Source organism: Rhamphochromis sp. 'chilingali', assembly GCF_963969265.1.
Source record: "Rhamphochromis sp. 'chilingali' genome assembly, chromosome: 19".
Taxonomy (NCBI): domain Eukaryota; kingdom Metazoa; phylum Chordata; class Actinopteri; order Cichliformes; family Cichlidae; genus Rhamphochromis; species Rhamphochromis sp. 'chilingali'.
Genome location: NC_137946.1, coordinates 21,060,868 through 21,085,427, shown reverse-complemented (window position 1 = coordinate 21,085,427; position 24,560 = coordinate 21,060,868). Strand labels below are relative to the sequence as shown.

The 24,560-nt window shown below is 43.1% G+C and overlaps 1 protein-coding gene across 2 annotated transcripts in view; it reads right to left on the bottom strand.

Moving 5' to 3' along the window:
- nsg2 (neuronal vesicle trafficking associated 2) overlaps positions 1-24,560 on the bottom strand; it is a 51,575-nt gene that overhangs the window by 11,180 nt on the left and 15,835 nt on the right. The window lies entirely within an intron of this gene.

Sequence of the window (24,560 nt, the reverse complement as noted above, 5' to 3'; positions counted from 1 at the left end):
ATGCTCATCACCCAGTTTGAGATGACTTTTTTCATGTTTATTAGCATTTGCAACTTACATGTTTAAATAAAGATTTAATTTGTTCATTCAAAATCAAATCAAACAAATGAAGTCAGAAACTATCGGCATCATCTTCTTGGTAAATCTATTTCAAAAATACTGACGGCCTGTGATAGTTATTTTAAAATCCTATAGGTGATTTTCAGAAAATTTGACCTCTGACCTTGACAAAGTCACTGAGATTTCAACTCATCGCCTCGTTCTTCTGGGGTTACTGTGTTCACAAACTTGGGTGCCTGCCCACCTGTCATCCCAGTTGGGTGACGACAATACCTCATCAGCCTTTATGGCAGAGGGGTAAAAACGTTATTATAAAGAATAAACTAGAATGTAGTTTAAGACCATCCACTTGAGATAGTTTCCTCAATCTGTTGACCTGTTTGGCATTTTTGCTCAAAATGGCCTGCAGGTCATTTTTCTTTCAATCAGGCTTAAAGATATTTATATTTATATATCTATAATCTTGTACTTCCCTATCTGCCTTTTATTCTTCTCTACAACAGGCAGCTGTCGACAGTTGTGAATTTCAGAGAAAGACAAAAAACAAAGCAGATTATAAAAGATCCATTAGGATTGTTCCTCTGCTCCCCGGCTTTCTCATCACTGACTGCAGATTACACATCTACAGTTTACCTGTTGTTTACCACATCTTTCATAACACACACACACACACACACACACCACATGCTTATTTTCTCAAACTCCCTTTGGATTGTAGAAAATAATTGATTGCGAGTGAGATATTTTCCACAAAATACATTTCTCTTTTATTATTTATGGCTGCACGGTGCATCACAAGTTCAAAGGCAGTGAGTTTTCTAAATAGATGTGCTTCTTCACAGTGTGTTTTCCCACCATTTGACATATGATTTCTCTCCTTTTTTTTTTTTTTTTTTCCCGACGCCGTGCTAGGTTAAAATGCAACACACCACCCACACTCTCTGCTGTAAGTTGACAGGCCATATGGGGGGAGCAGACACCTCCTCACATTCGAGGAACAGAGGAGAATATGTAAGTGCGCGTCTAAGCAGGAGAGAAAAGAAAGGTGGGTGTGTGACAGGAGAGAGAAACGGCGCTGATAAAACAGATAACTAAGTGACAGAGGGAGCAAAGCGAGAAATAAAGAAAGAGATGACAAAGGCAATAAAGCAGCAGGCAAAAGGCAGACAGCGAATGACAGAGATCCAGGGGCAGATGGAGAATCTTGTTCCCTGTTTTGGTAGCAGGTGGCAGGGACAGACAGACACACAGAGAGGCAGGCGGGAGGGCAGCAAACGCAATGGGATATCAGTTGTTGCATCGATCAATACAGTGCTGAAGAAAGCATGAATAACTGCTTTTCATTCATCTTCCTATTACCCCTCTGACATCTTCTCAAGAGCAGCACAAAGGAAGCTCAATCTCTTAAATTTTCAACTATTATTTTCCGTTCAGCAGTGAGCTGAATGAATCTGCGCTCGCACGGGCATGTGGCGCTACAAGCATTAAAAACAGCCACGCTATCGAATGAGGACTGTTCGAATGCTAAAAAGTTTCACCTTAGCTGTAATATCTCAAACGCCCCAAGGGAAATTTTGTTGATTAATGAGATTAATTATGTTGTTGACAGGCTGAGTTAGTGCAGAGTGAAAGCCTCCCCTACAAAAATAAATTATTTTTTTTAAAAAGCTTAAAGGTCACTGGTCAGCGGCAAATGCCAGTATGTCAATCAGACTCAACATCCAAAAATAAAGGATGTGGGGAAGGACCCTTTAAAAGTCTGACTATAAACTTGAGCAGTGCTTTTTATCCATCGTAACGCAGCCCGTGGGTTAAATTCTGAAACTACATCACTAGAAAGAAATCAGACGAGGCAAAAAAAGAGCAATTAGACGACTTAAATGTCAAATATAAATATCCATGAAAGTTTCCAGATCAAAATCCTCTTTGAAACTCGGCTTGCTCTTCCTATTTGATGTGGTGTTCTTGTCACACATGCGGCACAACTAATAGGATTTAAGTACAGGTAGTCTTTGTCCAAATCCTTCTAGACTTGAAGTTTTATCACCTCGGTGACTAAAAGTTTATTACAAAGCTAAAATCACAATGCAAATCTTTACAGAATTTTCAGATTAAATCCAGAATCATCGGAACTTTAGTAACATTTTGTTTATGAGTAAGGTCAGAACAAGTGCGACTGGAACTGGACTTCTAACACTGACTCGTGGCAACAAAGTGGAAAAGAAAAACGGTATTTTTGCAATGAGGGCTGAATTTTTGTTGTTTATTGATCATGCTCCGTTGATAAGTAAGTACGTTAAGAATGTAAAAATACACAATTTAGCAAAGCTAATCTTTTATTTTTATATTTTTTCATATATTAACATTTCAGCCGTCTTTGGAAACATACGATCCAATCCAGCCTAAAGATATAAGAGCAGAGATGAACATGTGCCTAATCCAGAATAAAACCCTCACCTATATGTCACATGCACAATGCTTTAAGCCATGGATCAGCTAGCTACATATAATTTTAAATTAAATATTCTCTTATCCTCTTAAGGCAGTTCAGTAAGGCAGAAACTAATGAAATGTGTGAACGGATACCTTTTAAGGCATTTGGTTGGAAGCTATCACTGATAACTGAAAGATCACAGGTTGGACCCTCATGCAAAATACACCACTCAAACATACTCTTTCACTGTATGCGATATAAATGTGGACATGGCCATTATTACAATGATGACAGAAAATTACCGGAATACTTTGTCACTTCAAGGATGGTAGGTGATGTGGTTAAAATCATTGAAAAAGAAAAAATAGGAGCGGACGTCTAGTCTTCAGGCCATTTTATTAAACTTTAAGGTAAATACTGTTTTTAATCATATATAAAGTAATACTATCAGCACCACAGACACAATCTGTGTTAGCCCTGCGATAGACCAGCGATGTATCCAGGCTGTACCCTGGCTCTTGCTCTATGGAAGGTGTGACAGGCTACAGTATCCCCCGCCCCCAAGTGAGCCTGATAAGGATAAGTGGAACAGGATGGATGGATAAATCCTCACTTTCTTTCTTCCACTCTACTTTTAAGGTTTTGTTAAAACTCTTTTTCCAACTACAGTCGAGCCATGTTGTGCAGTATTTAGGAAGAACAGCTCTTCTTTCATGGATTTTCTTCTACTTGGATTTTGGCAATTGTGCCTTCTAATCCTGCACGCTGTTTTTCTCTCCAAAAAAACTCGGGTGAAAAATTCACTTTGTTTTTAGTATATACAACAAAGGCAAGCCTCAAAGCCAGCTCTGTTTGGGGAGTATCTGAGACAGGGCAGCGGGATGTCAAGGAGACCATGTAGGCGGATTTGGGCTCTCGAGAACTGGTTATCCGGTTGAGACGAGCGCAGCTTCAGCAGCAGAGCCCAAACACTCCACTGTCGAGTTGCATCATGTCTCAGACGAAAACACAAACTATTAAAATGCCAACCTGAGAAAACGCACGATTTTGCCCTGAATTGAGGTCAGCTGAGGTTTGCACAGAGGAGCAAGTCCCCCTACCCAGAGCACCCAGATTCCTTGAGGGAGGTCAACAAGTTACACTTGTTCGCTCTTTCTCAAAAACAATGACTAGAACATCTGCGTTGTGATTATTCATGCAGAAAACCTGCTGTTTTTCTCTGCATGTGAGGTGAATTTCTTACAAATTTTAAATAAAGGTCACTTTATTTATTCTGTATATTCATGACAGCAGTCTTTGATCACCAAACTCAAGTTTTACAGAAATATATGGCAAAAACGGCGCTGATTAAAACCTGAATTCTGTCTGGTATGAACAAATATAATCTCCCTCTTTCTGACTGTGCATATCCGGGGGTGAATGAGCTGCAAACATCTTGCACTTGCAATGTCCTCTGCGGCCTCCTGCATTAAAGCACAGCAAGAGTTGCTGAATTTTCTTTTTAACTGAACCAGGTTGGCGGTTGCAACGGATTGCAGGAACACGATGAAGAAGGCTTTGCATCCCTCGGATTATGTGCTGAAAGGAAAGTACACAAGCCAAGCACAGACTAGCAGTCTTTTAAAATCCTAACCCCCCCCCCCCCCCCCCCCCCCCCTCCTCGCCCATGAAAAGAACATCACATGTGTAACAACTGCTTTATGCAGATTGTAGTCATCACAGTTTGAAATTTTCATCTTTTAATCATGTTAAACCACAGGACACACTTGCATATTAGTCATTTCCACTCATAATAATCAAAGATTTCTGATGTAATCTCAAAGGATCCAACAGCTCTCATGCTGTGTTCGAAGACTTATGTTCTGCTCACTAAAAGATAACGTAGCAGTGTCCACAGCCCATTTTTATGGAGACAAGCACAGCGTCTTTACACACTGGTATTTAAATGGGACATTTAGGATTATAGCAAGCTAACTTTAGCGATGATAAAGCCCTTTCTCAGGACTAATCTGTTATTCTTTTTGGATGTGTGTCTATAGACAATGTCATTGTTAATTTTTCACCTCCTCGTCTGTTTGCTGTAAGATGTGTCATTAGAGAGCATCAAACTTTTCTCACTCAGAATCCACAAGCTCAGCAGCGAGTGTGACAGTGCATGTTCAGCGGGAGATGAGTGCTAATTATGATAATGCATCCCAATTAGGCGAGGTCTCTATGGAGACAGAACTTCAAAGGTTTTGCCTGTATGCACTGCGTATTAGTTAGAGATGTTACACGGAGGAGAAGGTTCTTAGAGTATAGAGTCCAAATCAAATAGCAGGTGGGTTAGAATAAAAAGAAATGACAGAAATAAAAATGGACAGAAAGGGTGAAAGAGGCCAAAAAAAACAAACAAACCCACAACGTAAAAAACAACTGAATAAAAGTCCAGAAACCTGTTTTCCCTAAAATGTGAGTCTACAGTCCACCGGAAAGAGAGCCACTAATCAGTAATGATAACAAATCTGAATGCACCCTCAATAATATGAACACACAAAAACACTTAAATGCTAATCATGAATCCGTAGTAAATCCCTGAGGAGACTGAAATTCTCGATTAGGTTTGCTAATCAGCTCCTACTCTGCTAGATGAAGATGCTGCAGGAGAGGAGATATTATTAACCCTTTAAGACCTACCATAGAACCAAGTTCGCCAGAGCTTATATTATATTTTTACATGCTGTGGAGCCATTTTTGGGAGCATTTCAAGTTGCTATACATCAATACAACCATTATAGCCCAAACTTTAATAATATGTCTGCATTAGGTGCATAGTAATTACATAAATTGCAAAAAAGTGCAATAAACTACAAAAAAATTGAAAATCGTTTTTGTTTTTTTAACATATATTTCTAGTTAGAGAAATTTAAGAGGCTTATCCCTCAAAACTGTAAATACAAAAAAGTTACACAAACTAGTTTCCCACCACAGGAAATTTATTTTGAGTGTCTTCATAGTTTTATTTTTGAAATACACCAATTTTTATATACTGCAGGAAAAACGAAAATAAATATTATAGTGCAAATTTGCAAAATAACAGCATATGCATCAAAATAAACTATTTCCAGCAGTGCAATATGAGTCTTAAGCATCCCAGAAACGACACAGAAAGTCATAAAGTCAAACATAACTTTTTAAAACACATAACAAGTAAAACACAAGCTCATAAGGCCCCGATCGTAAAAAACTACATTTCAGCAAAATGACGTCACTTCCGGTTTCGGGCAGGTCATGCGGTCATGTGATAGTTCGCGCTGATGGACGTAGGAAGTGTTACAAACAGCTGATGGATCGGCGAAGCGTGTTTCTGGAATATCATGTTTTTGTTGCTGCAAGTGATTTTTATGCAGTTTTTGCAAAGCTATATGTGGAAGGAAACTGTGACCTAGGACAAGCTGATGGCATAAGATGTAAGTACAACTCCTCCAGTTTCATATGCAAAAAAAATTATTGTGCTAGCTTACTTGGTTGCAGAGCTACCGGGATTTAAAAATAGTTAGCAAAACAGAGCGTGCCCGCTCCGATCGGCTGTAAAGGGTTAATGATGGGACCTGCCTGCTAACACACAGCGCACCTCTAAACAGCTGTTTACCTCGCAAGACAAGGTCCATTACTCTAATGTATCCCCAGCTCTCAGTCTCCTGGGTACGTTTTATGTTCCTGCATTTGTTCAGCATGCGCACGGATGTGTGTGCATGAACGCGTTTGTGTGTACGTGTAACACAGTGAAAGTAAAATGTATCCATGTGTCCTGGGATTTTTCATCTTTGGAAAATGTTCACCCAAAGAAATTTTAATTTTGATTTAGTTTGGGATTTCATACAGTAACTCAAACAGTTTTAATTGTAGTAATTTATTTGAGATCTTTGGGTGTGATTTACATGCTTTACCTACGCACTGACGGGACCCCAACAGAAGCAGAAAACATTGAGGACGACCCGTTCAGCCATGACACAAAGTTGTAGAGTCGTTCACGTCTGGTACGAAAATTAAACACGCTTAAATTACTCAAAAGCCTCTTTAACAGCCTGATATGGTTATGGTAGTGGTTAGTAGCTATGGCTATAAATCAAATGGTAACGTGGTGCTAGGCATGAAAGATAATCAGCATTATGATCAATTCTATTTATTAACAGTCACATCAAGGTGAAAAAACCCCGACAATCACAAAACCCCCTATGAGCAAGCAAATATTGCCTTCATTTTTTTTTTTGCAATTTTTGCCCCTCTTAGTACTGAAAATGGAGTTGAGTATATATTTATTTGTATTGTTGAGTACAACAATATAAAATGTGGACGTAGCTTCTGAGAAAGGAAAAATGAAGCCAGTGCAGAAGTGGCTTAAACATTAATCGAGCCTTTCTGGTTTGTCCTCTGTAAACGTTTTCCTGCTGGGTTTATGGTCTCACACCCACATTTTGGGCAACACTGAATCAAAATTACATCTACCCGATTTCAAAATCAAGGATTATCTGTGGTATGAAACTGCATGCTGATTAGCTAACTAGCTGTCAATCACAAGTCATTAGCCCATTCTTGTTTTGTATGTAAATTTCTATCTTCTATTAGAGATTACTTTCCTAAAGTACTTGCTTGCTTTCTCTTTCAATGCTTTGCATCACAGTGAAACTCTCCCATAGTGTTTTGTTTCCATCTCTATGTTCTCTATTTTCTTTTCTCCTTCCCCTCATCCCACACACCGGTCACAGCAGATGGCTTCCCATCGATGAGCGTGGTTTCTTCCTTTTAAAAGGGAGTTTTTCCTTCCCACATCACAAAATGCTTGCTCATAGACAACAGTTTGACTTAAAGGGTTTTCTCCAGAATACTTTAGGTCTTTACCTGGTGATATATAGTGTGCCTTAAGGTGACTGCTGTTACAATTTAGTGCCACATAAATAAACCTAAATTGAATTCTCTACATCTCTTGTAAAAAGTCACTGTCCTAATTTTTCAGTAGCAGTATATAAATCTATGAGCTGTAGTAGCAGTAGTATTTTTATTATATATCTCCCATACTATAATAATTTTGTTATTACACAGAGCTCTGCTTATCTTATCTTAAGAAATTTTTACCAGAGAATAATAGCAAATAATTACTTCCTCACTTGTAGTTTACAGTCCTGTGTGTCCTACAGTGATCATGCAATCCGGTCATTAGGTCTGACATCACTAGCCGTGTCTGGGCCTAAACTCCGCTGCAGGTCCATATATCAAACGATCACTATGGCATTACTGAGAGTTGAAAAACTGTCTAAAGTCTTTCATCTTTAATAAAAATGATCAGCGTTCTGCTCTACCAGGTGTGACAATTGAGTTTAACATCCAGGCATCCATGAAAACGGAATTTATGACATTTAACGGAGTCAGAAGTTAGCAGGAAGTTAGCTCGCTAGCTTCTATCTAAATGCAATATAGCATGTCCTGACTGCAGGGTTTTGGAAACAAATTAAAACGTACAGCTCTGCTATCACTTCCAACATAAATGAAGACAGAAAACTAAAGCAGCAGCAGTGACGTTTGTATAGTGTTACTGAAGTTGGCTAGCTGGTATTTAATGATGTGCTACGTGACCGCTAGCGACACAGCTATGTTAGCATAATATAAACAAGCTAACTTTTTTTCCACTCGATAACAGTTAACGTGAGTGTTCTCGGTGGTCAGGAGCAAATGTAATCGCATGGGAGGATGCTGTAAAAGGACCAAACTTCAGCCAGGAGAACAACTGAGATAATCCATCCACAATACGAGGTTAGTCATTTATATACTGCTGCATGGGCTGGGCTGTAGTTACATCCTAAGGTTTTAAAAACTGAGCTTAAATAAATGATTAGCGGTAATAAAAGCCGAGGGAGGTCAACAGTGATCACTGACTGTTTTAGGAGCTTTTTGAGATTAAATAGAAGAAAATACAAAACATTAAACATGTTAACAACTAGGGCTGCTCAATTAATCGAATTTTAATCACGATTACGATCTGGGCTTTCAACGATCATTAAAAATGACTGAGCCGATTATTAGCCCCTCCCTCATGCTTTACTCTCGCGCTGCTCCATGTGGCAAATCAAGCGCACTGCTCTGCATTTCGAACACGCGTCACAACAATTAAGAGGACCCGAGGGAAGCTCGGAAAGCTAAGCAGAAGTTATTTGGAGAGGAGAGTGACTGCCGTTGGTTGAAAAGAAAGGTAAAGAAAAAAAACTTCAGTGGTGTGGAAACATTATGGGTTCGCGGAGTCAGATGTGGATCAAGTAGACACAGTGTGTAAACTTTGCTATGGTGTCGTAGCTGCACCACAGAGCAACACTGCAAAGTTCACATTTTTCATTTATTTCTTATATTGCAAACATTTGCACTGTTATCAGTATTTGCACACTATTTTATATTATTTTTTTAAAGTCATTATTCAATACATTGTTATTCTTAACCCTTTAAAGCCGGTCAGAGCAGCATGCTCGTTTTGTGTAACTATTTTTAAATCCCTGTAGAACCTGAACCGCTAAGCTTGCACAATAAATTTTTTTCCATATGAAACCAGAGGAGTTACATCTTATGCCATCAGCTTGTCCTAGGTCACGGTTTCCTTCCACATATAGCTTTGCAAAAATTGCATAAAAAGCGCTTGCAGGAACAAAAACATAATATTCCAGAAACACGCTTTGCCGATCCGATCAGCTGTTCATAACACTTCCCACATTGAAAAAGACGTCAACGCGAACTATCGCAAGTGACGTCATTTTTGCGGAAAATTGAGTTTTTTTTACTTGTAGGCCTTAGAACTCGAATTGCACTGCTGGAAATAGTTTATTTTGATGCACATGCACATTCTTTGCAAATCTGCATCATAGGATTGTTTTTTGTTTTTCCTGCAGTATATAAAAATTGCTGTATCTCCAAAAATAAAACTATGAAGACACTCAAAATAAATTTCCTGTTGTTGTAAACTATTTTTTTGCAACTTTTTTGTATTTAAAGTTTTGAGGGATAAACCTCTTAAATTTCTCCAAGTAGAAATATATGTAAAAAAACAAAACAAAAACGATTTTCAATTTTTTTTTTGTAGTTTATTGCACTTTTTTGCAATTAATGTAATTACTATGGACTTAATACATACACATTTAAAAAATATGGGCTATAACAGTTGTATTGATGTATAGCAACGTGAAATGCTCCCACAAATGGCACTACAGCATGTAAAAAAAAATATATATAAGCTCTGGCGGACGAAATAAATATCGTCAAATAATCGTGATCTCAATTTCAGTGAAAATAATCGTGATTATCATTTTTGCCATAATCGAGCAGCCCTATTAACAACACAAAAGCCATATTAAACGCAGACTACTTTAGGCCCGGAAGTAGGATTCGTCACATCATCACTTAACAACCGGATAAGAGTGATACCACTGGTGTCTGTAGTCTGAAAACACCACGAGGAAGACATAGGGAAGTGAGAGGTGGATCAATTTGGAGGACAGATGTTAAAGTGAGAGGAAGCAACAGAGAAGTATAAAGTGAAGGGTCAGACTAGTCATCCGCAGTCTGTCTGTCTCCTAATTGCTCCCATGGCTCAGCTTGTCAGAACACCAGCAGCCAGGAGGACAACTCAGGCTGAGGACAGGGAGCACACTGGCCACTCACTTTTTTCCTCCACTTGATTTTTTTTTTTTTGCCTCCCCAACATGGAAACATCAAAGCTTGGCTTTTTCTCCAATTTAATCTTTTTTAAGTTTTTAACGCTGCACAATTTGCAGAAATTGGCAGCCCGTGAACTCGATCAGCTGCCACTGAGAAGTTAAGAGGCAGCAGAAATGCGATCGCTGGAGGAGTCTTACAGGCCTTGTATTCCTGGTTGTAAAGATTACATTAAAATCTGGCATTTCTTGTGAAAGACAAGAACTCAAACAAATTCCTGCAGCTAATTTAAAAGATTTTCTGATCTGATATCATTATGGTAAATGTGTGGTTAAATTTAAGCACCAAAATAACATGGTCTCGGTAAGAGAAAGCCAGGGTTGTGAGCAAATCCTTTAGGAACAACTGTGTATCCTCATCAAATTACTCTTTTGGGGACAAATCTGATACATTACAAATTTATTTGATGCTCACCTTTAATTGCTTTTGCATAGTCCCGAGGCATTAGCGGCTGTCTGCACTGGCAGTTAAAAATCTGACTCACTAATCTTAAATTTTACACTCAGATGCAGATTTAGATTCATGGTTTTAAAAGAATGTCATCTTCTTTGCCATACAAAGAAATCCTTTTAAGCCACTCGATCAGCGCTAAACACTGAGGACTTTTCCTGGGGCAATGGAAACATTTTCAGCCAAATTTTGTTATAATACTCTGACACATTTTCCCATTTATCAAAACAAAAGAGATAGATGATAATTGCATTCGCAGGCAATCTCTAACCAACCAATTAAGCCTAAAGAAACTTAATTTTACATCTAAAACTGAATCAGATTTCATAGCAATGAACTCGTGGATTTCCGTTTTGTACCACGGTGGACTTAAAAAACAAAACCAACTGATACAGAACATTTAAACAAGTCAGGCTGAAACCGCAATATGAATGCCAAGAGATTTATTAGTGTCAGACTGCATGCACTTGGCCATTGATCAGCCTCAGACATCCTTTTTCGTCTTGGCATCCCCTTACAACTGAGTTATTATGTCCAACAACAGAGTATGAATGCAGCTGCCTCTGCAGCCTTGAATAAAAACAAGACAGGATGGTCAAGGTTGGATGGATTCAGGATTCACTTTTGCTTTCTGTAGTCTCAAATTGGATTGATTCTTCGCCTTGACCTTTAAGATAAAAAAGGGCAAAAAAGGGAATTTTTCCTTGTATACTGATTAAATAAGAGAGATGATTTATGCATATATATACTTATATCTGCTGAAATTGATAGGGAGACAGCATTTGAAGTATACCTTCCCTTGAGGTACTGATTGATATGGGAACTGAAACTAGAAGTAGAGCACAAGGGAAGCCATCTGGACCTCTAAATCATCCTAAATACCACTCACAGGGCAGCGATGTCTGTCCATTACGTGGCTTTCGTTGCTGCTGCCTTTCAGACGTGGAGTTGTCTGTCTGTCCAGCCTGTTTGTCAGTCTTTCATATGGTAGCTGGCACAGGGGACCTACAGTATTTGCGGTGACAACTAACTCATACTCAAGTCAACTTTGAGGCCTTTGAGACAGCAGACTGACCTGATCAGTGGCATATGAAGACTTACGTACACCCCCGTGGAGCTGTGCAAAGGTTAGACATAAAGAGGTATCCAAACTATTTTACACTAATAACTGACTTTTCAGCTCACATTAACCTAATACAACCATCACACATTCATTTCAGGTCCAAAGTGAATACAACAGCATGATCCAATTCATAATTTAACAATGACAGAGTGTAAGTACTTCAGGTGTGTGTGTATGTGTGTCTACTAAAGATCTAGGTATCACATCTGGCTTATTTTATCAGAAGCCAGTTTTGAAATAATAATGTGTCTGTGATAATCTGCCAGTGGGAACTGGCACAGTTAGAAGTGTGAGTGTGATTGTGTTAGAACTGGTGAAAATTACTTCCCAGCATAGTTTGCTGAGAGTGTGAGCACACTGGTGCCAGTGGTTGGTTAGCTATGAAACGATGGAAAGGGGAGAAAAAAGAGGAAGTTGGTGTATCGAGGCAAATGGAGGACAAGAGCACAAACTCCTAGTCTGCCTCTATACATATATATATGTGTGTGTGTGTGTGTGTGTATATATATATATATATATATATATATATATATATATATATATATGTATGTAAAAGAAAAGAAAAAGAAATTCTGAGGGTTTTTTGGAGCCTAAATGTGGAGCCAGTAGCGGAGTCCCGACTTAGCAAGGATGACTAGACCCATCTGTATCATATAAACTTAGCCCAGAAACTAAGGAAATATATGTTTGGTTTTAAAACAATGCTCCTTTGTAATAAATACTTTTGGAAAGCCTGTTTATTTCCCCTTACATGGTGCCACAGTTGTAAGTAAAATGTGTGTGAGCAGCAGAGTATTTGAATTGCACCCATGAAAAACTTGCCAAATCTTCTCTGCCAATGCCAAACAGCTTATTACCTCCTAATAAATAAACAAAATAAATAGTTTAATTAATACAGAAGACCATTATGGAAATGTTAAAAATGAACTTTGGATAATGTGTGGTATAGTTTTGCTAAAATAAAGAAAAACGGAGCAGCAAACAACAACAAAATAAGAAACAAATTATTAAAAATAAATTATTGTAATAGTAGAAAAAGTAGTTGGCTCTGCACAGCCAGCAACCCGCCCGGTTCTCCATGTGTCCATAGTTTGCTCCGTTGCAGCTCAATATTCCATGTGCGGTCAGTCCGCTAGCCGCTAGGTTTATGATAACAGGTGGCTAAGGCGGCTAACGGGTACGTGCTAATAATTAAGTTGCTAATGCTAACGTGTACGCTGGCCAAGGTAAGATTTCTAACTGTTTAAGACGTCAGTGACCTTCTTTAAATTCCTCCTAAAGTGTCCTTCAGTGTCATGTTAACTACTTCAGGTGTCAGCGAGGGGAGGAACTGTGTACCTGACAATTACTTAATTCTTCATCATAGATCTTTACTGACCTCCTTGGACTTTCCCGTTGTTCTAATCGATCAATCGTGATCACTAACCAGACGTTAACAGGCCTTGTGAAGTTAAAAGACATTGCAAAACTTCAGCACTACTTACTCGCTTAAAATATTTAAGAGAGTGTTTGTATATGTTTGACTCCATGCGGATTGGAGACAATCGAAAATAAATTCAAATTTGTGCACTTGACTCGTGTTTTTTAAATTCATTTAAAGGTGTACGCTGCACAATCATGAAAAAAAATCCTTAAAAGCCCCAAATGACCAAGAAATTCATGCCCATGTCAAGTGCATGTGAACTTCTGGCCTCAGCTGTACTGCAGATATTTTTGATGATTCTATACAATATTATGTGTGCTTTGGAAAATTTCTCCCTAATCAACAAAAAAGCATCTGGCCTGCCTCCCTCTTGTTTTTTTTTTTTTTTTTTTTTTTTTGCTTAAACAGTACTAAAGGTCCGGCGTTCAAGGTTTGGCGTTCAAATGTGCGCGAGTGCATGAGTGTGGGTGTTTAATCAAAAGAAGGCTGCAAATACTCCCTACAATCAGTGCACTATTAGTCATCCGTACAAAACAAGGAAGAGCAATACGTGGAACAGGAGGCCATGTAAGGCGTCAAACCACAGCAGTAATTACTTCCAACCTGACAAACAGTGAAGGCCTTCTGTGGAGGCGGCAGAATGCAGCAAAGCTTTTATCTGAAGGCGAAATGGAGGTAATAACGGGATAATTGTTCTGGACGATAGCTGCCTCTCCCACTGCTACCTGCTAAATTCTGCTGGCACCGAGCGTGTTCGGCTTGGCAGTCGTGGCACCGCCATGTTACCCGTGTCTATGCATGTGTATGTTTGCGCACGAGCGAGTTTGTGTTGGCATTTATCTGGGTGTGTGAGTGTGTCAGCACTTGATGTATGTGAGTGGGTTTGAAGTGTGTGTAAAGAGGAAAAAAGCTGGCCAACTACACCATGTTTTCTGAATAACAAGCGAGCCAGAAACCAAGCTGGACAACACAACTCTCCCCTTCATCAATCTATACACCTGTATCTCTCAATCCCTGCCCTGCTGTGCTAGACTAATCTTTCCCCCCTCTTCCAATCCACAGTGCCAGAGATGATCTCCGTACTATCATTTTATGAGACAGTCTTGTGGCTGAGAATGATAGATCTTTTGGAGCAAGGGCTGTAAGGTGAATTCAAATCCAAAACGCTGTAAATACATTTTTAAATTCGCAAACCACCCTCTTGACCACAGGTGTTTGTTTCTGTGTACAAATCTCTGTTCGTGTGGTCATGTTACTGTGTCATGTGCTATAAAAGAAGCCCTGTCTAAGGCTGTATGATCCCGTCAATCATCACTTTTACTTAAAACTGTGCATCAGATGAGATATTTCACTACACTTTTAAATCCACTATCTTAGGTGATGTCACACAGGTATAGTATTGCACAGATATTCTATTGCAAAGCATAGCAAGAACAACAGCCCATAGTAATAGTGTCTGATCAGCTGTTATGTACCTACTAATCTCCATAGACAGTATATTACCATAAAATGTACAACTCCTAATTAGTATACTGGGAGCTAATGTGAAAATGATTTAAAAATGCATTTAAGAAGAGTAATATATAGAAATAACTCACACAAAAGATGATCTTAAAACATTAGGCTTTAATAAACTACCATTCCTCATGCATATAAAATCCAGTGTCTGTTTTGAACTGAGACAAAATCACTTCCTGAGAAAATTTCCATTATTGGATTCTAATTTGAACAAATATGCTAAACAGACTGGTTGGATGTCATAATTTTCCACAGTCATTCTGAGAGTAAGTAGGAAAACTGGAAGCCAGACCAAAGATCCACAACAAGTAAAACACTATTAACTAAGAATTTTAACTTTTTTTTTTTAAAGTTCTTTCTTTAAAGTGATTGCACAGGAGCCTTTAAGACAGTATCAATTAGTACTTGATGATTGATGTTGCTTAAATGATTAAAAAAAGACACGAAATATATTGCAATATACCATAACACAATACAGGAGCTGGCTTCCTTACTATAGGGAGAAATATGTATACTGGGCCACCTATACATTACACCGACAGAAGCTGGCTAGGTGCTTGATATTTTATATACCTAAAACACTTAAAATTAAAGGTGTGGCCCAATACTTTACTTGTACTTTGTATGTTTTATTTTTTGGAATATACTTGGATATACTAAAATATGATGAGCTCTTTCTCTGCCTGCAGTATCAACTTTAATCTTCCTTCTCTACCTATCAGGGGCATGCAGTGAAATTCAGAAACTTATTGTCCGTCTTCATTATAGCTAATGAGGTGGGAAAGGTGCCCTCCTCGGTTCATTCATGGAACAAAACAACTACAGGGAATACACTGCAGCTCATCTCTACTGTGAGTAATCAGGAGGACGGGAAAAATGAGGGAGGGAGGAGGGTAAAAGAGAGACGGTGAGGGACAGAACAAGAGTAGGAGGGAGGGAAGAAGGCGAGGAAACAGGAATCAATGTCACATGAACCCGTTCTAAAGTGATGGATGTTTAAGAAAAAGGAGGATTGAACGACACAGACAAGGAGAAAGAATAATGGGAGAATAAAGTAATTACTAAATGTATCTGCTGTAATGCTCATGACACAAAAAATAATGAAATTTATTTTATGCTTTTTTTCCCTTTTAGGTAACAAAAGAATCAACTATTCTTTCGACTCACTTTTTCAGATCGACTATCCTTCATTCACTGTCCAGGCAAGTAACACTTTCAAATTTCTAAAATAAATAAAAGCTTTTTTAAATCCACCCAGAAAACAACATCAGTGCTGCGAGCAGAAAGAGGCAAGGAGAGGAAATAAAGAAGCAGGATGGTGAGTGGTAAGCAGAAACAAGGCGGTGGGGGGGGGACAGATTAGAGAGCATTTTACACTCTGAGCTCTTCATCCATCAACAAAATCTGCAGAGCTTTAAAGGGGGAAGAGATGTGCAAGCTTTTCATCTAGAAATGTCTGCACTGCACAGCGTGCAGCACTCTGTTCTGCATATATGCATGTGTGCCCGGCTGCAGGATCGGCTCTGTCAGTCAAACAAAGCGAGTCGGTTCAGTTGAGCACCCAAAACTACCCGACATACCATAAAAATCCCACGGACTGAAACGCATATCTAGCTAACAAAAGCTGACGTAGTGTGGTAAGCCAGGGATGACTGTAGAGTCTGCCGCAGCATTCTGGCCAGCTCAGAGGAGAAACACTCTCACTGTGTACATTTTTGAGTTTCCTCTATACGACAAGGGGCCACACATTGGAACGTGTGCAAAAGACCTATCCAGTGTGATATTAAATCCACACTTTTCCTTGTACTTGATAAAAGATATAAGGTCAAGGAAAGCTGTGAATGAGAATTCCAAGGAATTCCAAATGAAAATAAAACAGGACTGTTCAGGGAATTTCACTAGGCTGCTTAATTATGTAACTATAGATGTTATTTTTGTAGGTCTGCCATGGTTAAACTATGATTTTGGAATATGGAAAAAGTCCAGTATGGTGGTTAACACTGTTGCCTCACAGCAAGAAGGTTCTGGATTTGACTCCAACATCTGGCTGGGCCTCTCCGTGTGGAGTTTGCATGTTGCCCCTGTGTCTTTATGGCTTTCTCGCCCAGTACTCCGGCTTCCTCCAACAGGCCAAAAACACAAATTTAGTAGGGAATTAGCCCGATTGCTAAATCTAAATTGCCATAATCGTCTGTTTCTCTGTGTTAGTCCTGTGATAGACTGGTGACCCGCCCAGGATCTCAACCTATGGCAGCTGGGATAGGCTCAGGCCCCCACTCGCAACCGTGAATTGGATAAGTGTAGGAAAATCAATGGACAACCATGCTAAAAACGTTTTTTTGTTACCAGTGGTGCAATAAAAACACTCCTTAACCTTTTTATACAACATTCAATTGTAATGTATTTCGAGCCCTAAAAACTTCCCTCCTCAAAGAGTTGTTAAGGAAGGTAATTACTTGTAATTGAAAGATACTTAGATGGGTCTGTTTGGTCGTCTCACATTTAAAATGTTTCTCAATGAAATTCCTAAAATGTGCTGTATGCTATATGTAGATAGAGAACATTTTAACAAAAATGGCATCCTGTATAGACTATATTGACACACAAAATTTATTCAAACCACCTCCTAAACATGCTTAGCCAATAAGCACTTAAAACGGGACTCACAAAAGGCATCAAGCCCTTTAATTGGCTTCTTGAGAACTAGTAAGGGAACCCAGAGGCAGCTGCACTCCGTCGATATCATGAACAAAACTTATGTCTGATGTTCTACCAAGGCACCGAGCTCACCCCATGTGCTATGGGATAATCTAAAGACACATTTTTCTGCTCAAACTTCACAGCTTCAGTACAGTCCGAACACACAGCACATCTCATGTTTTCCAGGATCCGATTCTCTTCTCTCCTGCTTCGAAGGACATCTCAGACCAGTATTACACCTCATTTACACACCCTCACCTACACCTAAACATGCACACACCTCTGCTCGTGCACTTTTTCCTCCTCTCTTGCTCCCTGTCAGGGTTGCCATGGAGGGAGGTTTTCTTTGCTGCCATGACAACGTGAGATCTCTCTGGTCTCCCCTAACGACAGCGAAACAGAGCAGACAGCGCCCGTGGATGATTTTGGAGCGCTGTGATCCACACTCGTGCTGCTCAAGTCACCTGTTCTACCCTGTGGCAAAGAAGGGTGGTGTTGGAAGATGCACACAGCTCCCTTGCTTAGATTAAAATGCCAATAAAACCGAAGATGAAGAATTATCAATTATTTGTACTTGAATATTCAAGTAAAGGTCCTCGCTTTGCCAGAAAATGTGTCCTATTAGATTTTAATCCACACTGTGTAGGCACTGTAGACTGCTATGCTGTAGCTAGTTATATTGACAGTGAATATAATATCTATACTTGTAAAGCATTACTGGGTAAATCGAACCCCTGTACCTGTCAGCTCGGGTAGCTTCCACCTTCAAAGAGCTGCTTTTCAGTGGAATAATTTGCATGTGGTTGTTTTTCTTTCAACAAGGCAATTGTTATTTTTGTTGAGGATTTCATATGTCATGTCATTACTGTATGAAATAGTGTGCTTTCTGCCTTCTGACTGTGCACTGGTATATATAGATTAAAGGGGAAAAAATGCAAACAGCCAGGCAGTTTGTCTAGTGGTTACCAACTTCAATAAATCGTCTGGATTATTAGATTATTGATAAATGTAAATGAAGACAAATCTTCTCTGGGATGGAAAGTAAGTCTGTTTTTGTTATAAATGCTGACACCTATAGAAACGTGACATAAAGCCCCGACCAGAAGCACTGGATTTAAGACTTGGCTAGGATATAACATCAGCATAGTGAGATGGCTATACTGTCATCTTTTCAAAGATGGATTACCGGCCCTGGAGTGGAAGGAGTGGAAGGGGACGGACCCGCGGTCAGCAGGAGAGGAGGAGCAGCCGATGCAGTTAGGCGGAGCACGGTTGAGCTCCACAGATTGGAGGAAGAAACGCCAGACGGGTGAGTGTTTTGCATGTGGAAAGAAGGGACATTTTGCTGACGCATGCCCCTCTCGGGGAAACGACCAGGCCCGTCAGTAGCTGTGGGAGTACTGACGGGTGCGACCATGAACATTGCTCCCCATCTGAGTTGTTCTGCTAAGTTGGTTTTTCAATCTCACACTCACCAGTGCTGTGCATTAGTGGACTCTGGAGCTGAACAAAATTTTTTGGATGAATCGCTCGCTAGGCAGTTGGGCTTCCCCGCGGTTCCTCTCCAGGAGCCTCTTCAGGTTTCAGCTCTTAACGGCAGCCCGTTAGCGGCAATAACCCATCGCTCTGTCGATCTGACTTTAGTTCTTTCTGGTAACCATGTTGAGAGAGTTTCCCTGTTTCTGTTTAAAGCCCCCGGCACCCCATTGGTCTTGGGGTTCCCATGGCTTAAACAGCACAATCCGCAGATCGACTGGGCTCAGGGACGCGTGACAGGCTGGAGCGAGTGGTGCCATGAACATTGTTTACGTGCAGCGGTGCCTAGTGTAGTGCCCCTGAATCCGGCGGCTCAGGTGAAGGCACCCGATCTCTCAGCCGTCCCTCCGGAGTACCATGACCTGGCTCAAGTATTCAGCAAAGACCTAGCAGTGTCTCTCCCGCCTCATCGCCCTTATGATTGCGGGATAGATCTGCACCCTGGCGCCCCATTACCCACCAGCCGGCTTTACAGCATCTCAAAGCCTGAACGGGAGACGATGGAGCGCTACATTACAGACTCTCTCGCTGCCGGCCTAATTCGCCCATCTACGTCCCCTCTGGGGGCTGGATTCTTCTTTGTACAGAAGAAGGACAGGTCTCTCCGCCCCTGTATTGATTTTCGGGGCCTGAACAAGATCACCGTCAAGAACAGATATCCCCCTGGAGCAGGGTGCCGCCGGTGCATCGAGCCACCTGGGGGGCTCTTCAACTGGTGGGGGAGATTGTCACATCTTGCAGGAGCTTTCCTCTCCTCAGGAGCTCCCTCTGCAGGAGGGGGAGATACAGGAGAGGTGGAGGAAGATCTCAGCCTGGGTGTTTATTGTCTTATGTAGTCTGGAAGATGAGTGGATGGTGGGGTGGGTGCAGTTTTCTCTGTGGTGGGGTTGGGTGGACTGTCCTGGGCTCTGTGGGGCCGGGCGGCGCTGCTGCACTGGGCCCCGGTCTGGATGGGCCTGGGCCCCCTTTCCCTGGCGGGTCGCGGAGTGTGGGGGTGCCTACTGGGGTCAGCGGGGGAGCTGGCCCCAGGGAGGGGTCACTTGCCCCTCCCTTCCTTCCCTCCCCATCTCCAGCTGCCTCCCTCTTCCCGCTCCACCACAACCACCCACACATGCAGGGCCTTGGAGTAGGGGTATGTCACCAGGGTGCAGAGGAGGCTACCCCCCCCCTCTGTCCCCTTCTGGCTGCCTCTGCCTCAATTTTATCCCACAACTTAGACATTCACATTACTCACACTCTCATTACACATACATATAGGATCTTGGGGGTGGGCACGATACACGGAGTCCAAAGTACCATCAGGGTGTACACCCCACCCCTGGCATCGTTGCCCACCTCTCAATTTTAAATACACATAGACATTGAGGGCTAGCAGGAGGGACCATGCGCTTACCTGCTGCTCTCTGGCAGGTAGCTCCAAGCCCTCCTGGGTTTTAAATGCACCTTAAAACACACATGCATCAACACTACAATGAGCGGGTGGAGGGAGGTTTGGAGTCTTCTCTCACCCCCATTCTCTGCGACCTGCTTGGAGCAGGGGGGCTAGGAGGAGGAGTTGGCCGTCCGACTGCGGTCTGGAGTGTGGAGCCTTCCTGCTGCTACGGAGTCGGGGCGGTCTGCCTCCCCCCACCGCAGGGAAAAGGGAAACACCACCTGGGTCTGGGTGCAGTTCCCCCCTCCAGGGGCGGGGGCACCTAGACCCGGTTTGTAGAGTACGCTTGGGGAGTGTGATCGTGTGTACAGTGTCTCTTTATGTCTGTCTCCACGTTGGTTGAGTGTGGAGTAAGTGCATATGAGAGCATGAGGGTGGGAATGGATGTTTGTATCTGTGTGTGCCTGTATGTCTGTGTCTATATGTCAGGTTGGGTGTCAGGCGCCACCTCTCTGGGGACATCTCAGGCCCTCCAAGGTTTGGAGGCCTATCTCCCCCTACCACCACTTCCCCTGCCAGTGGCGGACCCCCTCAGACATCGGTGCATTGGTGGTTCTTTGTGTCCGGGGATGGGCGTCCAGGTACACACCGGCTCACTCCTTGGCGGCCGCTTATCGGGGCCTGGAGCCTGGGGCTCGCTCGGGCCACTTCGGAGGTGGGGTGCCCCCGGCCTCTCGGCCTGGGGCTCGGTCACTCAGGCACGGCTGGCTGCCGGCGGAGCTCACGGGCGCGTCACTGCAACTCCCCCTGGCTTCTGCTCCGCGGCTGCTGAGTGAGCCCTCATCTGGGACTCTCCTCAGCTCTTTCCGGGACAGTGGCGCAGCTGCCCCTCTGTTGGTCTTCCTTGGTCTCTTGTGTTCTGGGGGCCTCTGGATGTCTGGAGTTTTGATCTCCTCCACACCTGCTTCATGCCCTGGAGGACGGGGCTGTGGCCCCCCCACACCCTCTAGCAGATTATTACATGAAGGAACCTTTTAAAAAACAAAAAACAAGCGCGTCCATGCTCACAGGTGTACACACGGGTGATCACACCCACAAACTACACCCTTTTTGGCTCCTACCTCAAAGCACACTGTGTTCTGTTGATCTTATGTGCTGCACAATAATGTTTAACATTTAGTATTTACTGTCATATTCCCATATATCATTGTGATGTTGTTTATTCTATTACTCTTGTTCTCTTCTGCTTGCTTTCTTTTTTCTTTCTCAGCAGGTGACCCAGGTGATTGATATATGCATTTTTTTTTTCTCTGCCCGTTCTGTTGGTTTTTGTCTTTTGCCCTTCTCCCCCATCCCTCTTCTCAGCTGTTTCTCTTTCCCTCTTTCTTTCTCCCCTTCTTTCCCCCAGTCAAGTCTGTCCCGTATTCAGTAAGTGAAAATAAAATAAACAATAAAAGGTGAATCAAATGGACCATTACGGCAAGGCTGGGATGGTCAGTTTGGTAAAGTAAATCCGTTGGGCATCTTTCTTTGCCTTTAGACAACAATTCTGAGGGCAAAAGAGCCAAACGGGACAGGCCAAAAAAAAAAAGAAAAAAGAAAAAAAAGAACAGATATCCCCTCCCTCTTCTTGTCTCAGCGTTTGAACTACTCCAAGGGGCGACTATCTTCTCCAAACTCGATCTCCGTAATGCATACCACCTGGTTCGTGTTCGTGAGGGGGATGAATGGAAGACGGCGTTTAACACCCATTTGGGGCACTTCGAATATCTGGTCATGCCATTCGGACTCACCAACGCCCCCGCTGTCTTCCAAGCAATGGTTAATGATGTGCTGCGTGACTTTCTTAATCATTTTGTGTTTGTCTATTTAGACGACATTCTCATCTTCTCTAAGACTCGAGCCGAACATGTGAAACAGGTGCGACTGGTGCTGCAGCGTCTGCTGGAAAATCGACTTTTCGTCAAGGGTGAGAAATGCCAGTTTCATGTTCAGTCTGTGCCGTTTTTGGGGTTTATTGTGGAGGAGGGTCGGCTACGAGCCGATCCTGCTAAGGTGAAGGCAGTGGTGGAGTGGCCCGAACCCAAGACGCGTCGAGAACTGCAAAGGTTTATTGGGTTCGCCAACTTTTACAGGAGGTTCATCAGGAACTTTAGCCAGGTGGTTTCTCCCCTCACACAACTCACTTCTCCCAAACTGCCCTTTCTATGGTCTAGTTCCGCGCAGCAGGCATTTGCTCGTTTGAAACAACTGTTTTCCTCTGCTCCCATTTTGATCCAGGCTGACCTCACCCGACCATTTGTGGTGGAAGTGGACGCATCGGATTCGGGGGTGGGGGCCGTTCTCTCCCAGCGGGTGGGTGGCAAGCTGCATCCATGTGCCTACTTCTCTCGACGGCTGACCCAAGCGGAACAGAATTACGACGTGGGCGATCGGGAGCTCCTCGCCATCAAGCTGGCCCTGGAGGAATGGAGGCACTGGTTGGAGGGAAGTGAACACCCCGTTGTGGTTTGGACGGACCATAAGAACTTGGCGTATATCCAGGCAGCTAAGCGTCTTAACGCACGTCAAGCCAGGTGGGCCCTGTTCTTTACACGTTTCAATATCACTATAACCTACAGACCAGGATCACGCAACACGAAACCCGATGCTCTCTCATGCCAATTTGCACCACACACGGATGACGGAGAGAAGCAGAGACCCATTCTGCCCGCCACATGCATCGTGGGAGCTATCACGTGGGAGATCGAGAGGATGGTTAAAGAGGCCCAGCAACAGGAGCCGGACCCAGGGACGGGCCCTGACGGACGACTGTTCGTCCCCACAACGGTCCGGGGCAAGGTTATACACTGGGCCCATACAGCAAAGTTCTCCTGCCACCCTGGTAAGAACCGCACCGTGAGTTTCCTGCAACGTTTGTTTTGGTGGCCCTCTCTTCTCAGGGATGTTCGGGACTACGTTGCGGCCTGCCCTACCTGCGCTCGCAATAAGACCCCCAGTGCCCCCCAGGCCGGTCTCTTGCACCCTCTGCCAGTCCCCAAGCGCCCCTGGTCGCATGTTGCTTTGGATTTTGTCACTGGTCTACCGTCGTCATCAGGTAACACGACCATACTAACTGTTGTAGATCGTTTTTCCAAGGCGGCGCACTTTGTGGCGTTGCCCAAACTCCCGACTGCCTTAGAGACGGCTCGGCTCCTTACCGAGCATGTTTTTCGGTTACATGGGATTCCGCAAGACATTGTTTCTGATCGGGGCCCCCAGTTTACTTCCCGGGTCTGGAGGGCGTTTTGTTCAGGACTAGGGGCCCGTGTGAGTTTGTCTTCAGGTTTTCATCCTCAGACGAACGGTCAGGCGGAGAGGGCGAATCAGGAGTTGGAAACCATGTTACGCTGTGTGGTTTCCTCGAACCAATCCACCTGGAGTGACCAGTTGGCTTGGATTGAGTACGCCCACAATTCCAGCACGTCGGCGGCCACTGGTGTGTCTCCGTTTGAAGCGTCGCTGGGGTACCAGCCACCATTACTTGCCATCACTGAAGGTGAGCTGGCCGTTCCCTCTGTTCAGCATCATATGAGACGCTGCAGGCGGGCGTGGCGCGCCACCAGGGCGGCTCTGTTGAGGACGACGGCGCAGAATAAGAGGTTGGCCGATCGTCGCCGCACTCCGGCCCCTGCCTATCGTGTTGGACAGCAGGTGTGGCTCTCTTCCAGGTATATTCCCTTACGAACTGAATCCAAGAAGTTGGCCCCGCGTTTTATTGGGCCCTTTTCGATCCAAGCTGTGTTGAATCCGGTGTCTGTTCGTTTGGCCCTTCCTCGCAACATGAGGATTCATAATGTGTTTCATGTTTCCCAGGTGAAACCGGTCCGGACCAGCCCTTTGTGCCCGCCTTCCAGGCCCCCGCCGCCCGTCCGGGTTGTTGCCGGCGCTCCTGCTTATGCCATCACGCGGATTATGGATGCCAGGCGTCGCGGTAGGGGCTTCCAGTTTTTGGTGGATTGGGAGGGGTATGGTCCGGAAGAGCGTGCTTGGGTGCCGCGGTCTGCGATTCTGGATGATGCTATGGTGAAGGAATTCCGCCGCCGGCACCCTGACAAATTTGGTCGGTCGCCGGGAGGCTCCCGTTAATGGGGGGGTACTGTCATGGCTAGACGGTCCTCACTGATCGTCTTGCCAATTTGTTGTGGTGTTTGTGTGTACTGTGTCGTGT